Here is a 15,715-nt window from a genome sequence, read left to right on the forward strand (position 1 = left end):
TGAGATCTTCTAGCTGTAGGGCATATTCCCATGTCAGCGGCCACACCTTTGGCAGGTATTACGACATACAAGGCGCTGCGTCATGACTCATGTAATTCTCAGACAATGCAATATGATGATCTCTCTGTCTAATCACTTCTGAAACTATACTCTCATCCAGTTTACTTAAAGAGCTTTTATTCTAAAATTACACTTAGGGTTAAACAAATTTCACATGCTAGACACACTTCCCAAAAGTGAAAATGACATTTTTAATATTATAATTATTATTATTTTTTTAAATCTGAAGTTTATTATGTACTTGTAAGAGTTATTATGAATCCATAATATTGTATTTTAGCACGCATATGTCCTCAGACATCTTAAAGATCTTCTAAAAGACTAAACAATCCTGACTTACCAGTTTAGATCTTATAAGATATTTGTATTTTTGAGTAGACAATGACCACTCACTCTACAAACCTGTCACGTTTGATGCTTTTGGCAACGATTTAATTGCTGTGGAGTGAATGATTCAGATTACTGTTTACCAATGTGTAAAACATAGTTCAGAGGAAAAGGAGGGAGTGTGAAAGGCGAGAAAGGGGTGTGGCTGGGCCACTCCTTTGTGCTGAAAGAATTACAGCAGTAACGATAATGGAAGGCAAAATCGCTTGGTCAAAATCAGGAAGTTTAGGAAAGGAGAAGATTAAAAGTTCATGTTGGATTAGTGTAAATCACTTTAGATTAGAAATCCGCTTCTGCTTTTTGACGTGTAACCAGCATCAAGATGTGCAAAGAAAGAGCTCAAAGGACTGCAGGTTCATTCCAGCAATCATGGGATCTATTCATGTTGATTTTGAAGAGGATATATAAAAACAATTAGATCTTTGTTGTACATTAAGAATGTGTATTTTGGATAGCTCAAATAAAAAACAAAATCGCAGGTTTGTGGTCAATATTTCAGCCTTGCAGTCTGAATGGGGGTCAGAGGTCAGCATTCCCGAGCTGCCTTTCATGCTTAGCTCAGGAAGCCAAAATAGCTGCAACGTGTGCAGCAGACACAGACATGTGTTTCTGCATCTACTGAATTCAGCCCAGCGCTCTTTAGAGAGGATCTCTGACATGCCTCAGTGAGAAAGACAATGCATGATAAATAGCCTCATTGTTTTATAAGAGACAGATGACATATGGACGTGCTGCTTTGAAGAACACGCTCTTCCAAACTAGTGTAATTGATGTGAATGAAAACAAGCAGTGTTGTAATAAATGCAATCTTTGCAGATCGATTAAGCGGTAAAGGATTGTTTTGCAGGAGACTCATAGAGCTGTGTGGAGCCAAATGCAGAGCTCCAGGGATTTAGATGGATAACAATACTGTGATGTTAGAAAGAGTATAATTTTGTCTTCAAACACCACATGAACGCAAGTGTAATAGAAACGAACTTTCCTTACTTAAATGTTTAAACATCTCTGCCGACATGAGCGGAAATACTTAAATTTTGATACTGAGCATCTCAAATGGGAAAAGTGGTGGCCCTCCAGGACTGGCAAACAATGTGTGATGTAAAGGTGTTATTTCTACCAGATGAATTTTGTGCAAAAATTCTAAAGAAATCAGTGCGATTTAGTCATATTAAACACATTTTTGTGACTTGAATGAACTGGTTAATGTAGATGCTACCACATAATTCAGAGGTGTATGACTATGTATGTTTTCATGTACCATATGTTTTATTAATAAAAATATTTACCATTTAATTGTGACTATAATAAAAGATACAAGATTTATACATGACTTTTCAATATACATTACCATTCAAACATTTGTGATCTGTACAATTTTTTTTGTTTTTGAAAAGTCCATAATGTTCACAAAGGCTGCTATTATTTGATTAAATAATATTAAATACGGTCAAATTGTGAAATATAATTAAATAATATATTTAAATATATATTTTTAAAATGTAATTTTCCTGTTATAGTCAGGCTGAATTTTCTGCAACCAGTTTCCACTGTAACATGATCCTTTAGAAATCATTCTAACATGATGATTTACTGCTCAAGAAACATTTCTTCTTTTTATTTTTATGCTGAAAACAGTGCTACTTAATATTTTTGGGGGGAAGATACCCCCCCAAGATTTTATGATAAATAGAAAATTCTAAAAAAACAGCATTCATTTTAAGAATTGTTTTTTGTAACAATTTAAAAGTCTTTACAGAATAAAAGTATTACTTAAATAATACATAAATAAATAAATCAAATCATACTGTGTAGGCCTTAACAAAAATAAATAAATAATAAATAAAACTAGAACAACAACAATCAAAACAGAGTTTTAGGATTCTTACTGCAACATTGTAATGACCTGATTCACATTACAATTTTGATTGATAAAATGAATAATACTAGTAGTACAATCAGTAAAGCATGTCATAAAGCATAAACCAGGGTCATGGGATTCGATTTCCAGGAAATAGCAAACTGGTAAATTGCACATTCAGTAACTTCTGCCAAATGCATAAATATGTAGACAGAGGTGTAAAAAGTACTCAAAAATTTTACTCAAGTGAAAGTAAAGATACTCAGTGAAAATTTTACTCAATTAAAAGTACAAGTATCTGGCCAAAAACATACTTGAGTAAAAGTAAAAAAGTATAACTTTAAATTGTACTCAAGTATTAAAAAAGTAAAAGTACTTTTTTTTTTTCTGACAGACATATACATAAGTTTTGTTAAAGGGAGAAAAATACAGGTTTTTCAATTCAAATGTATTTGTATAGCGCTTTTCACGATACAAATCATTGCAAAGCAGCTTTACAGAAAATGTAAGTTTCTACATTATATTTAGGAGTAGGTTATTGGTGGTACAGTAAAAATCATGCAGTTAAATATATATATATATATATATATATATATATATGACTTTCATTTATTAGATGAACACACAAACTAAGATCTAAATCATCTAAACTAAATCATCTTTTTTCGTATAACAAGTATGGGATGTCCAAAAATGACACTTCAAAAACCACACAAAGTGAATATTACAGTAACCCCTGTTAATGAATCAGTGTCTTAAGTGAAACAATGAAAATTACAAATACTAATATTTTAAACTTGACTGTCGTGTTCACTTTGTGTGGTTTCTGAAGTGGTCCTGTCCCCTTGCATTATACGGACTAATAATCTTTGCTTGTGTTCATCTGAAGAAAGAAAGTCATAAACATCTGGGGCGACATGAGAATCTTAATTTTTGGGTGAAATATCACTTTTAATAACAATGTGATGCAGAGGTTAGAAACATATTCCAGACAGAATGCAAGAATGGGTTGAATTAATGAAGAGAGTCATAGAATTAAAACATACAATATTAACGTTTTGAAAGGCCACTTTTTTGTGTGTTGTCTACATCACTGTCTAAAAGGATAATTAATCTTTTAATGGTTTATTTGGGGAATTTTTTTTTGGGGGCTTTTTCTCAGGAAATATTGCTACATAATTATTTGCGACTAATTATATGAATTAATGAGCAAATCGTGTAATTATTAAGATTAAGAATACATACATTGAGAGTCCAAATTCCTACTCAATGCGTCATATGATGACATATTATTAATACAACTTATCCACTTCCTGGTAAGAACGTCAATAAACATGAATTACAATTAATTAAAACGTACAATGTTCAATTAAACACTTTTTTGGAGATTTGTAACATTTAATTAAAAAAAAGAATTCCCAGAATTTGATGTTGAACTTTTGAACCCAGACATTTACCTGATGAAAGTCATAACTGAAGTAGAACTGTGTGTGTGCTTGATGCGTGAAAACAATGATCATTGGTTCTCACATCAGGCACGCACGTTTGAGCTTCCGTTTCCCATATTCAATGTGTATAAGATAACATAAAATTCTAATGTACTTTTTAAGTTGAAATAAAATTGTAAGGAGTAAAAAGTACTGTTTTTTCTTCAGAAATGTAATCAAGTAAAAGTACAAGTAGTCAGTTTAAATTGTACTTGAATAAAGTAAAAATCCCCCAAAATAATACTTAAGTACAGTAATCAAGTAAAATTACTCAAGTATTTTACACCTCTGTATGTAGATTTGTGTAGGGTGAATACTTGTAGGCTGTATTTGACCTCTTTATGTCATTGAGATGAATGGTCAAAATGTTTAGATTTAACTGCTTTTTTTTTTTTTCATGTAGGCTATCCTTTAAGGAAGAAACTGGCGTAAAGTTTTCAATCCACTTAAATGGATCTCCTGACAGCACATCTGAGGCACTGTATTTAGCTGAACAGCTGAGCATTCCTCGGTGATGGAGCGACCTCTGATGGAGCTCGAGCTTCTGAATCACAGCGCGTTCAGGGCGGATCTTGACAGCTCGAGGCGCTGCCGACAAACTTCACCCCGGGGCAAAAACCTGAGCGACACACGGACAAGAGAGGACAGACAAAATAAAGTAAGTTTCACGCATTTATATGTCAACTGTCAACAAAATGCACTGCTTGGCTGCTGATTCGTGAAGTGAGTAAATTGGACAGAGGGGCGACCGTTCCCGTTGTTTGGCAGGGTGGTACTTTTCATCTCATGCATTTGATTGCAAACATCGACAGTTCACTTACTTGTGTTGTTTAGAACGGGTTTAGAAATGCTCAGCGTGCATTTGATGTTAAACGCAGACTAAATTAGCCTATGTGTGTTTTTTTTAACTCTTACTTTTTTCCCCATATGTTGCACTTCTACCAAATAAGGTTTAGTAAACTCATGGAAAGCTTTGCTATAGAAAAAGTGTCTTCTGTTTCCGCTGTGCGCTTTTTAATTGAATGCACACATAGGGCATTTGTGTCTGGTGCCATCCGAAACGGCAGTTTGCAGTTGGATAGGCTATATGCCGGTGTCCACGTTTTCTACAGCCTGGTGCTGAGCCCTTACAAAAATAATACACACCCGGATTATTGCTAATGTATGCCTGATATGCTCGCGGTGACGTTTGGACTAAGATAATAATAAACTATTGCACTCATAGTAGTTATGTATTGTTTAGAGAGAATAGGACATGACAACCCAGCTGACAAAAAATATATTCTTAGAACGTTTAGCTAACGTTCCCATTGAGTTATGATTCATAACGTATTTATGTTTACGTTTAAAACAAGTTTTTAACAAATGATTTAAAAGCGGTTAAGGGAACATTCCATTTGATCATCATTGGAATGCTACTTTTGAATCTCTGAACATTCTGAGGCAAGTAATAATGAACATCCAACTAAAACATTTCAGAAAAAAAGCATTCCATGAACAATGTATAAATATGTTTTTGCTGAAATTCCGAGAACATTATTAAAGGGATAGTTAACCCAAAAATGAAAATTCTGTCGTCCTATATAATTGGTCCAAACCTTTGTGACTTTCTTTCTTCTGTTAAACACAGAAGAATATATTTTGAAGAATGTTGGTAACCAAAACGTTGACGGCAGCCATTGACTCATAAGGATTAGGAACAACTTGAGGGTGAGTTGTAGGCTATACATGATGACAGAATTTCCTTTTTTTGGTTAACTATCCTTTTAAAGACCAGATTACTTTGAAAGACCGTTCAGTTAATGTGGAAGAACGTTTGTTCATAACTTTTGAGAGAACCTTGCCAAAACGTTCTAACCAAAGTTCTGAAAACGTTCCCTGTCAGCTGGGAACATTCCCTATTAACTGCCAAGTCATTAAAGTGCAATTTATTTGCTCAGTGAAGCAATTTATCAGCTAGAATAAAATAATAAGTGGGAAATTATGAGCATGAGTGTGGGCGAAATATTTTCACCTCCCATTAATTTGTAAGCTTATGGCTTTTAAATCCTTTTATGCAGTGTACTTTGCTTAAAATGGGCTTTACCCTGGGTTTAAGACAGGCTGCTGTGGATTTTCCCACTGAAATGAAAAACAGCAACAGACAGGTGTAGACACACCCGAAGAGATTCATTGACTGGGTTTGCGTGCACAATAATAAACTGATATTAATTAAAATGTTGACATATTCAAATTATTTTTGAGTCATGTAAAACGCCTTATTGCCATAAGCCAATATTCCAGTTATCTGTAAATTCGACACTATACATACATAATATAAACATTGCAAACACCTCAGCTGTTCTTTCTCTAAGTATCAAATGAATGTATTATAAATCATGCACCACAGAAGTCTCATGACCTACATTTTGTAATTCTGAATGAAAATTAAGTTGATTAAATTACTGTGCATGATTAGTTTTTTCCCCAGATTGTTATTGTTGCATACAATACTTGTTGGAAATGAAGGGTTAATCAAAATATGGACTTTAATTAGAAAACATGGACATTGCTCTCTGAATGGCCCCTGAATGGATTCATTTAAATACAGCATGAGATTTAGCTCTCCAAGCCTGTCCGCACCTGTTCTCTGTTTTGCTGTATGTGGTCAGTCCTGTTCTCCCCAATAAAGCCTTTGCCAGCAAATGCAAAACAGAGAACTCTGTAGTTTGTGCATTTGCTCCTATTGTTGTGGAAGACAAGGAACAGGGACATAGACAATGTTTCCAGGATGTTGTTAAAATAAGTACGGTGACTCAGAGGGCAGAGTCTGATCCTGGGCTCATGAGGAAAACATTATGAGGAGAAATGTAAACTGTGTTCCTGTTTTGCATAGACATTTTGAAAATAAAATATTACAAAATATTGACAAATGTGAGCTGGTAAGATATCATATAATAACTATTATAACTAGTTATAATAAACCAGTATAGGTTTGGTTCTAAATTGAACATTTATGAATGCAATTTGTAATAGATTTCTTGAACTTTATTATAGGGTTTTAAGGAACTACTGGCCATATAGATGTTTTAAAAAAATGTCAAAACTTACAAATATTTGTCAATGTCTATCATGCATCACAGAAAAGTTCAGTCTTTTTTTCTGAAAATCATAAAAGAAAATGTCATTTCCTTTTTGAATCAACATTTTGTCTTGGAAGTGACATATTAAGCATTTAAAAAAAATAAAAATAAAAATATAAAAAAATACTCTGATATTTACTTGAATTTTAATAATTAGTCATGCTTTTACTGTCACTGTACTGTTATTATCCTTGGTAAACAATACAATATCTTTTTGAAAGAAAGAAATGTTTATGATGAAATTTCATAATTTAAAACTGTGAAAATCTGTGTCTGGGACAAGAATAAAATAAAATATATGCATAAAAAGTATAGTAGCAAAAATAAGTTGGAAAAGTTTCCACGACTGTTTTAATAGGGCTGTCATATAATAAAAAGAAAAAAGGTGTGCTAGTTTAACAAATAATCAACCCTTTGGACATAAAAAAACATTACATTATGCAAGTGTCACACTGTGCCACATATGGCCGTATCATGACGTGTCACGCCTGCAGTCATTGACATTTAAATAAATGACTTGGTCATCACTGAGTACTATTATTAAATTGGAATATTGAAGCATTGCAATTTAATAATGGGTTTAATAAGCATCAAAACCATCACAAATGTCCACAAACCATTCATGAGTGTAAAGACAATGATAAAGTTCAATTAATCAGTAAACCTGATTGATTCCTTAAAGTAATCAGAGGCATTTGATTAAATTGACCTGGCAGCGGTGAAACTGCTTTTAGCTGTATCAGCTGCAAAGTGCCGGCTCTCTTTATTCTCTCTCTCGCTCCTGCTCCTGCTCCCACCCACTCCTCTTACTCCACCCTCCCTATCACTCCGTTCAGAAAGTCGTCTCAGTGCACAAGACAGTCGATAGAGTGAGCAGAACAAGACAGGGCAACCTTGAGCGGGTGTAAAGGACAGTTTGAAGAAGGACACAGGCTCCAGTGTGAGTGCGGCTCTGCTTTCGCCCAATGCACCAATGCAGAGATCATCTATCAGTTGCTGTAAGTAGCTCTAGACTTCTTTTATGTGTAGCTCTCAGCTGTTCTTCTGTCCTAATACGGGACCCTCGGTCGAGCTTCAACCTGTTACTGTAGATGTTTATCGAATATGACACAAATGGACATGACATGTCTGTTTGGTGTCCAAGCATCGTTTGAGAAGCCCTTAACAGAAAGAAGGCAGGAAGTAAGTGTGCTGTTTAACTGATATCAGTCCACAGTGAAATGTGATACATCATCGTTTGTTTACAGGCCATTGTTTAGTTTTTGTGTTTCAATTACACAAGATCATGATTGTTTTATTAATAACACTACAATTCACAGTGTAAGACAATACAATACTTATAACACTACAACTACATAAGTGGCTATTTAAGGACTATTACAAATACCATATATCATACTATTTAGCTGGGGCTCTCCAGAGATTTGCACGTTGTTATATCAAGGCATTGTGTAATGAAGTGTGTTGAATAGTCAGAGGACTGTGCTCTAAAAATACTTTTAAAAAAGGGCTTAGAAGTTTAGGCTATTTTCTTAATGGCATAGGTTCACCCAAAAATCTTTTGTTCCAAACTTTAGTGAAACTACATCCAAACTATCTTCTGCAAAACACAAAAAAAGATATTTTGGAAAATATTGGTAACCAAACATTGGTGCCCAGTGATTTCAATGTTCACTTCTCAAAATATCTTGTTTTATGTTCCACAGAAAAAAAGAATGATTTTTGGAACTACGTGAGAGGGAGAAAAGCATGACGTATTTTACTTTTTTGACAAACTATCCCTTTGAGTCTTATTTAATTGTAAAATATTTTACAAGGGCATGAAAGTAGTCATCTAACGCTGTGTGGTAAAATGTACATTTGTTGCTATCAGTGTAGTCCGCATTATGCAGTGTGCATGTGTTTGTTTTCTCTGTGTTGAATTTTGCACTTTATAGAAACTTTATGTCATATAGAAAACCTTGAATGAGTGATGAACATTGAAGTTCAATGTGACAAGTGGTGTCTTGTGATGAAAAGTTTGGGGTTAGTACGCTGAAAGTTTTATTCAGGCAAGGATGGATTAAACTGATCAAAAGTGACAGTAAAGACTTGCATTCTTACAAAAGATTTCTAGTTCAAGTAAATGCTGCTCTTTTAAACGTTCTCAAAGAATCATGTAATCCTGTATCGTGGTTTCCACAAAAATATTAAGCAGCATAACTGTTTATAACATTGATAATAATTATAAATGTTTCTCGAGCGGCAAATCAGCATATTAGAATGATTTCTGAAGGATCATGTGACACTGAGACTACAGTAATGGCTGACAAATTCAGCTTTGTCATCACAGGAATAAATAATATTTTAAAATATATTGCAATAGAAAATAGTTATTTGTGGAAGTCGCTTCAGTAACTTTATCCACTATAGCGCTGTTTATCCAAATTCACTAAAAGCAGAATTGATCTGGAATATTATATTTATTTCTTTTTTGCTTGTAGGCAAAAGTGAAAGCAAAGCAGATCAGCTGATCACCTTTATAAATACTGATGTCATTTGATAAATGAGCATAACTTTGACCTCTTAAACAAAGATCCCTGCCCAGCTTACAGCACATATCATGTTTTCGCTTTCTTGCTACTGTATAAATTCAGGTCTCATATCATTATCATCATCTTTATGAAAAAAAAGTTTAGAGGGAGAACTTTGATGAGCCATAGCTTGTAATTTTTATCTGCATAGTTCAGGAAGGTGCATCAGTTCAGAATCAACACATAGGAAGTTTTTTATTATTCATGTCCTCGGGTTAATGTGTAACATGCACCCAGTCCACTCTTTGTGAGGGATGATTTACATTGAGGTAAAAACCCGAGCAAACCACACGTGGGAGGGAAAGGGACGGGCAGCGCAGATAGATGTGATGTTATATTCATGACTCTGAGCCAGATGAAAAGTTTGGTTTCAAGCAAATAAACCTTATTGTGATCATCAAATGTCATTTTTGCGCTCACATTGTTCCTTGTATATTTAATTATCTACATTTTTATCTACAAGTTTCATTTGGCTCTGAAAAATAAATATTACATCAAGCTTCAACAGAGTTTCTGCGGGTCTTAAAAAAGTCTTAATTTGCTTTAAAAAGGCCTTAAAAAGGCCTTAAATTGGAACAGAATGTCTTCAAAAAAAATTCATAAAGTCATGGCATTGAATGATGCATGCACTGCAACAAATGAATGTCTCCTTCAGTATTTTGTTTTTCAATACAAATATCTAAACTTCCTTAAGTAAAGATACATTTGCTTCAGATGCAAAATGAAGATGAAGTCACAAAATGACGTTCATGCTTAAAACAAGAGCAAATATCTGTCAGTGGGGTGTGAAAATTGATTTTCGGAGCCCATTAACAGATATCTGTCCTTGGTTTAATCATAAAATAACTTAATTTTAATCAATTTAATCGATCAATCAAAAAGACTTCTTGTCTTCTCAAGTATGCATTTTCCTGAATCAAGAATGCATAGGCATTTGCACTAGAAAACAAGACAAATTCAATTAATTTATTTTTGTAAAATGAATTACAAATGAATGGAAGTTGTATTTTCAAACACTGAAGTATTGCGAATAACTAATTGAAAAAAGACACGTTGACATAAATGTCCTAAATTTATCTTTAAACCTGCAAAGACAGACTATTTCTGCTTTTCCGCATGTACAAAATACTAGCATACTGGTTTGGAACAACAGGTTTCCACAACAGTGCTATTTTCAACTGCATATTGCATCATCAGTGTTTTATTTATTGTATATTGAGCTCATAATCTTATTAATTCAGCTCAGAATTGGAGGCTGTTGTGCATTTATGATTTGTTTGTCCTTTTTATTCGGAGAGAGTGTGTGCAGGACTGCTCGTAGGCAATGGGTATTGTTTGTATAGTCGGCACACATGATCAGATACAGCGGTGATAGGAAAAACTTATCTATCACCTGAGGGGCAGAGAGAGATCTCTTTTAGAAACACCTGATATTGCTGCTGAGAGCCGAGATCATTACATAACTTGCAACATATTTGAAAAATGAAATTAGCTGTTCTCTTTTAAAGGTTGTGGATTATCAAGCAGATGGTAATGGATGGTTCCTTGTGCATTTTTAGTTTTCTGAATCTCTGCAGGATGAAAGTGGGCTAATAGTTCTTGACGGACGCATCTTTCAATATCGTAATTTAATCTGATTCTCATTATATCTGTATCCAACCACACCTTTGTTGGTCTATGGTTTATTGCCGGCAATCAACCTACCTGATCTAGGTGATGCAAATTAGCGGAAAACATTCTTGTAACTGGCAGTATTTTACAAAAAATCGAGCTTGTAGTTCCTTGTTTTCCTTGATGCATTTCCTTCCGCTGATCGATGAAAATCAGTTTTGACCATGATATGCCAGGTTGGTTAATTTGTTGATATTTGACCTTTTTTGATTTTGGCATTAGAAGATACACATGCTTGCTTAGTATATTGCCAAAAGCATTAGTTCTCCCATATGCCAGTTACAAAATCTATCAATAGCCTGCATAATACACATGCAATTTTCAGATAGGTCTATTTTGTACCTGCCTTAGCTGTCAACTTTTGCCATCTGAATAATTTTAAAGAGATTTATTTGGGCAAATGATTCAAAAATAGGGTAAAACATTATTGTCAGGGCACTTAGGCTATAACAAAAGGTACCCAGAGTTATTCAAATATTTTATTTTAATTGATTTTGAATAAATATTGTGGGTTTTTGTCTTATTTGCGATCATTAAATTGCCTGCCATATGCCTTATGCCTGCCACCTTGAGATACTGACATCAGCATTGGCCGTTGAAAAACTCATATCAGTCAACCAATCTATTTACTGAAGGTGAGAGAGTAAAGGACAACTGCATTAACCTTGACATGCTTTAGCAGGAAAAACTGTGCACATGATGATTTTCCCATTGAACTGCATGTGTGTTCTACAAATGGCTGATTTTCATTGAACAGTTTGCAGGAAAGTGGTTTGATTTTGATGGAAAGAAATGTTTTGTGACTTGTAGTTAAAGTGTGGTCTGTAGAGGGAAGCGAAAAAAGTGGATTAGGTTTCGAGTAGAAATTGTCTTTGTAATAGTTGTTTATCTCTGAACTAATTCTTTGTGACTTAGTGATAATGTGTTCTTTGTATTTGTTACAATGTGATTTATAACTACATTTTCAACTTTATAAACTTTTAAAAACAAGTTAGTGTATGCATGCATATAGATGTCCGCATGTACGTGTTTGCATGAGCCCATGCTCATAAAAGCCCACTGACGGATGCATCATGTGACCAAGCCGCACGTTCACAGTCCTCAGGTCTCCTAGGAGACGATGGGTTCAGAGTGCATGTTGCATTCAGCCAAACACATGCTTTCTGAACATTGAACTTGCCCCTCCTCCCGACTTAAGCTGTAATTCAAGTGTGTCTGTTCCGATAGGCTGAAAAAAGACTTTCTTTGTTCTGCCTGTCTCTCTCTCCCACTTTCTCTTGTTTTATCACTCTCTCTCTCTCTCTCTCTCTCTATTGGCCTCTCTCTTTCCCTGAGATGAGGAGAGCCATAGAGGCTATGTGAAAGGACACACGTAGGCACCTCCAGCAGGAGTTTGGTTGGCAGTGAGTCCGGTATTGTCTACAGTCACCTTGAGCTAGTCCACAGTCTCTGGCTGAAAGTAAGAGCTGGGTCAACATGTTAAAACCAAAAACAAATACAGTGCTCAAATTTACTGTGGAATGCAAAGTTTGTATAGAGTGACGTATTTTTGTCAGCCAACCCGGAAGCAAGCATCACTCTGGTTCCCCAATAGGATTTTTCATTGGATTTGCAGAAAATATGCTCTGTGACCAACAAAGTTTTACGTTTCTTACAAGCTTAGAGGTAAAAATGCCAGAGGTAAAATCTAAAGCTATTATATAACAATTATTGTTGAATTATTGTTTTGCATCTCTGATAAATCTTATCAGCTGTAAGCATGTTCAAATGAGGCTTATCGTTTTCCAGTGACTGTGAAAATTAGTCCAGTTCTGATTCATGATTTCTTTTTAGAGCAGTGTTTGTCAAGGTGTTTGTGTTATTTAACCATTTCTTTGCATAAAAATGTATAATACAAATATCTCTAGTTCATTCCTATTGGATGTTCTGTAAAGCTATGACAAAACAACAGTAACCAAAAGAGCATGAGCTTACCAAAGAATTGTTATGGTATAATTATATTTTAGCATAATATTACTTTTTATTGTCATAACACACCTTGTATCCAAATATCCTATTAAACATGTGATATATTCTCACCACAGGGTCTTTGCTTCCGAACAGGTCATGGCTCAAAAGTCATGCATGATTTTATATGCCACCAGCTGAATTATTGAAACGTGCATCTTGACATTTAATACTGGATCTGATAGACATTTTCACTGGAAGACATTAAGCTGAAAGTAACACTGCTGTGGGTACGTGAGGGCCTATCTAGTTTCACATCAGTAGCACAATACAATCAATGGCCTGCTTTCAGTTAACACAGGCTGTATCCTGAGCATCATTGTCTTCATACGTCTTTTAACTAGATACTGATAGGGGAGTACACAAAAAGCTCTTTTCTTACTGTACATTCAATTTGTTAATATCAGTGTGCATCACTCTCTTTCTTTCTGTCTCGGCTAGGTCACATGAGGACGTGTGTCTGTCTGTTCTGCACCCATTCGCTGATCCAGCATCAGTCCGCTGAAGGCCTCAAGCATCCATCACCCTGAACCCCAGCAGGCCTGTCACGCTGTCTCACTCCTCTGATTCTGCCTCTTCTCCTCCTGCGTGCCTCTCTCAGCCCTCCCTGGAGACCCCAGGGCCTCTCATCCGCAATGGAGAGCAGGGAGAGGCATGCGGGACCCTCGCCCAGGAGATCTGCCTCACTCCTGGGAACCTGAGGGAGGATCCTCTGCCGGCACGGGGCTTCCATGATGTCTCTACTCTCACAGGTACAGAAAATGGTTTTGCTGGTGTGCGATTGTTCCTAGGATGCATCAAGATTTTTGAACAAAATGTATCATTTTGATTAGTGAGGATGCAGCAAATTGATTTAAAAGTGACAGCAAAGACATTTAAAATGTTACAAAAGATTTAACATTCAACTTTTTTTGGAATGTGTTGCAGCCATCAAAATCAAAGTTCGTTCATATTTACAAAACACATTCACGTTGGTCAGTGAAAACTTTGGAAATCTTTTCATCGTGCTTTTGTCAATTAAATAAAAGTTAAAGAGAATGAACAAATCACAGATTCTTGATTTTATTGCATTTGACAAAATGTCCCAACTCGCGATTGTAGCTTTTTTTGGTATTTTAAACTACTTAAATTTGCTAAGTGAGGGTAATACTACTTTGTTCACACGTAGCCTTCAACATTTGTTCTTTACCACCTGCAGTTCACTGATATGAGTTTGTTGTGTTACCTTCACAACAGAACAGAGAGCAGACAAAGGCAGGAAAGCTGGAACAAACCATGCTATCTAAGGAAGTACCTATATGTGTGCTGCTTTCTAATTATACTCCATCCTAAAAGCTCAGAGTGTGTGCTGTAGATTTATTAATAGCATTAAACTCTCAAATATGATTTTTAAATCATTCTTTCGCAGCTACCAGTAATCTAAACCTAACCGTTTTAATTAATAACTGACTGACTAATAACATAACTCGAAAGACGTATCATCGTAGCTGCTGCTGAATTAATGTTCACACTGTGAGATTTGAATTTTTCAGTCAGGCCACAGAGACATTGTATGTGTATTTTTTATTACATCAATGAATGTGAGCTTCTAAATGATGCGACTTGATAATTAGATACTTTCAGATCATGTGAATGGTGAATGAATGGTTCTCTTTCTGTTTATCGCACACAGACCTGTGCTCCAGTGTGGATCTGCCAGAGGTGGAGATCGTCAGCTTGCTTACAGAAGAATTGCCCAAATACACTCTGCGGGCGAACCATGTGTATGGGTACGAGCATGATGACTGGCTGCACACACCTCTGCTGCCACCAGAGGCCGCTCTTAGACTTACACAGGAGCAGATCGACGAGACATTCAAGTACTTCTGTGAGTCCACACCGTTCTGTTTTACTGTATACTGCTTTGCCATTTTTGTCAAATCCAACCGTTTTAAAACTTTGCAAAAGCTTGGGAGTGATATATACATAGTGCTGAAGCCCAACTAAAGACATACTGAAGTGTTTTTGATTGTGCTAAAGTGGAACTATACTTCAGGTACGCTTTAAATATCTTCGCAGATGTTTAGAGACTGATATTATTCAAAAACATACAATACTGATCAATAGTGACATTAAAACACATTTTAGACTTAATATTAAGAAATGCGCATTGTGCACAAGTAGTACTCCAAATAAAGTTTAATTAATTCGTTTTTTTTTCATCAGTAAGTCTCTAGCGATATGTCAGTAAATATGTTAATTGATTTGAACTATACTAAGAAATAAATATATAACCTTTTTACTAGGGTCCACAATTGATGATTTCAGCCATTCAGTTTCAGCCATTCATAAAATATACATTTGTGACTTGAAATAAAATAAATGTTAACTGAAGTCAAATGTAAAAGAATTTATGATCCGCACTCACGAGATACAATTACATAATTGTTTTACACACTGAGGAAGGCTTGGTAGCCTATTCCCCAATGGTAATGATTGTAAAATAAAACGAAAAAGAAGATTGTTCACGTGAGTGCGGATCATAAATTCTTTTACAAAGTAACTTAACAG

The 15,715-nt window shown here is 35.2% G+C and overlaps 1 long non-coding RNA gene across 1 annotated transcript; it reads left to right on the forward strand.

Moving 5' to 3' along the window:
• The first annotated feature begins 4,272 nt into the window (after window positions 1-4,272).
• Window positions 4,273-14,763, forward strand: LOC131549900 (uncharacterized). The gene is made up of 4 exons (XR_009273515.1): window positions 4,273-4,450; window positions 7,751-7,912; window positions 13,607-13,917; window positions 14,402-14,763. It is a non-coding gene; the product is annotated as an uncharacterized LOC131549900 (long non-coding RNA).
• The last annotated feature ends 952 nt before the right edge of the window (window positions 14,764-15,715 follow it).

This window comes from Onychostoma macrolepis, chromosome 11 (genome assembly GCF_012432095.1).
Source record: "Onychostoma macrolepis isolate SWU-2019 chromosome 11, ASM1243209v1, whole genome shotgun sequence".
In the NCBI taxonomy this organism is placed as follows: Eukaryota; Metazoa; Chordata; class Actinopteri; order Cypriniformes; family Cyprinidae; genus Onychostoma; species Onychostoma macrolepis.